The sequence below is a fragment of the Bidens hawaiensis genome, unplaced genomic scaffold (assembly GCF_021521415.1).
Source record: "Bidens hawaiensis isolate Kalapana, Puna unplaced genomic scaffold, B.hawaiensis_p1.1 tig00000760_1, whole genome shotgun sequence".
Taxonomy (NCBI): Eukaryota; Viridiplantae; Streptophyta; class Magnoliopsida; order Asterales; family Asteraceae; genus Bidens; species Bidens hawaiensis.
In genome coordinates this window covers 1,835,424-1,838,254 of record NW_027491043.1, presented here as the reverse complement: position 1 = coordinate 1,838,254, position 2,831 = coordinate 1,835,424, and positions in this window count along the sequence as shown.

The window sequence follows — 2,831 nt, the reverse complement described above, 5'->3', positions numbered from 1 at the left end:
CCCAATGTTTCATCAACTTGAGACCAATGTTTTACTTTGATCATGAAGTTTCAATTATTTACTTTGTTATTCTTAATCTCAATGTTGATTTGAAATTTTCATTTGTTTAACATATCCTTATTGACTCCAAGAACTTAATCTCTTCTGGTATTTTGATATTAAAATTTTGTTTATCAATTTTATTCTCTAACCCAATGCTTTATCGGCTTAGGTGTTTCTATTTTGTTAGCTCAATGTTACATTTATTTACCCTGTTATTCTTGACTCCAATGTTTCGTCTAATTATTATGATGTTCACGACCTTAATGTTTTCATTCATTATACTTATTATTACTCTAGAATCTTGCTTATTTCGTTTAAAACTTCAATAACATCGCTTATTTTATTTAAACTTCAATGGTTTCACTATTTTGACCTAATATTTTTGCGTTATCCATGACCTCAAGGGTTTGCTTATGTATTTTGTTAATTTTGAGCCTAGTTCTTGATTTCTAAGTTCTTCATGAAGAGTTTATTATATCTATTGTTTATACCTTAAAACCCACACAATGAGACGGATTATGTGGACCATCCGACGATAAACGTAATTATGGGTCGACACGTAATTATCAAAGTCCTTGCATGAAAACATAATAAGTATGGTTGTGTGCAATAACTCGAAACTTGGAATGATTTTAGAAAACGGGACAAATGCAGTATGATAAGGGCATGATAGATACGCCGCTGGTACATCCTATATATAAGTGTCCTTATCATATTTCCCATTTTTGGTGTCTTTTGGGCCATTCAAAGATCGGCGTTATTACTTTTATTTAATTACCTAAATATAAAATCATTAAAACTTTTAACAACTCCATGTACTAGTTGTTTTATTTTAAAATATTATTTTTATTTTAATTTCGGGACAAAATTTCTAAAAGTTGTGAATCATGTAACATTCGTTAATTTCCAAACCCGAAAACCCTAACTGTTTTTTCGTTTCGATGTATTCTTGTGTATCGTTCATCATTAATATAATATTCAATGATTTACGGTTATCGATCGTTATAAAGTTATAAAGTTTTTACTAAATTTAACTATATGGGTAAAATATGAAAATTATCCAAGCATTTTAACTTCTTTTTGCATTTCTTGCATCTTTCAAAGTTCAAGGTATAAAATGTAAATATATTTTAATTTCTAATTTAAAACAACTTAAAAGTTGAGGGGCCATATGTGTAATAATTTAAATTATAATATAATAATTAAAATACCTAAACCCTATCCCCCAACCCCTGTCTTCGTTTTTCCGGCGGCCGCAATAAAAATCTGGCAAGCCATAAAACACTTCCAAATGTGCATTAAATTCAATTGAAAGCTCGTAAAACCCATAGTCAATAATGGCGGACAAAAATCATCAATAATAACACATTATAACATCGAATAATGGGTGAATTTAATCCCGGAAACATCAGAATTATTTTAAAAACAGAATAATGATCATTTAACCTTGTACGCTCTAGTTGAGCCTATATAAGCCTCTAACACAACATCTAAACTCGCTACAATCATCAATTTCAACAAACAAACTCTCAGAAACTTGGAATCTTTTGTCAAAGTTCATTTTCCGGCCAACCGTCGTTCACCCTCAATTCTTAACGATACCATGTAATTCTTATATGCATTATGATCATTTTTTTTTGCCCTTAAATAAAACCCCTAACCTAATTTAACCAAACATGGAACAAATTAACGGATTGACATTTTGATTGAAGTATAATGAAGAACTTGAATATTTATATAAATAAATATGTTTCCGGTCTTTTAACAGCAAACATGCTGGCCCCATGTGTGTATAGACAGGAGGACCCTGGTTCGAACCCGGGTCTAGCCATTATTTTTTTGTTTCTTTTTTTAAACCCATTAATTAAATTAATATAAATTATTATAAATCAAATAAAATTATCTTAAATTAAATAAAATAAACTATAAATTATCTCTATCATTATTTCGTTTAAAACTAACTTTCTGTTTCGTTTCACATAACTGTTAATATAATATTATATTTTTTTAGAACGACGACTTTCTTGTATTTAGGCTACTGCACTCTCTAAATTTAGAGAACCCCGATGCCCCACAATAGCCAGACTATGTTGTCTTAACCGGGCCCACGCTGGCTTCAAAGTTTGGCTTGGGCGTTCTGCCGGGAAACCATACCGCCGACTGCCACTTGACAATTGTTGTTTCACCACAAGAGCAGAACTCTCTAGCGTTAACACACATTGGGACGAAAACCTACGTGGGCTCAGGATTCGAACTGAAAACCTTTGCACAACGCCTAGATGAAATCCTTCATTGCTGTAACATCCCGAAATTTCAAAGTGATATTAATTATATTACTTACTAATAAAGGGAAAGTTTACTCGGGTTGTCAGGAAATAAATAATAGAGTAGGAGTTGGTATGAGTCGGGCTAGTGTTGGATTAATGGAGACGGGTTAAATGAGAATGGGCCTTAGGTCCATGGGATTTCAGGGATATAAATATCCCCTAAACCCAAAATATCTTTCATTCCTTATTCTCTCTAACACTCCAAAAACACACACACACCACCAACTTCGCCGGCGGCCCGGACGAGAGAAGACCGAGATCAGAGAGAGAGAGAGAGAGCGATTAGTTGTGTTAACAAGTTAAACGAGATCCAAACAAGCTCAAAAAGGTATGATTCTTGATCTTTGAAGTTTAAAGATCCAAGCTTTTTAGTGTATAAGCGACCGAAAATGGTCGGGAAGCGTAGTGGGTGATATTGAACCATAGAAAGGGTGTTAAAATCGCTCGAAATGCTGGAAAGAA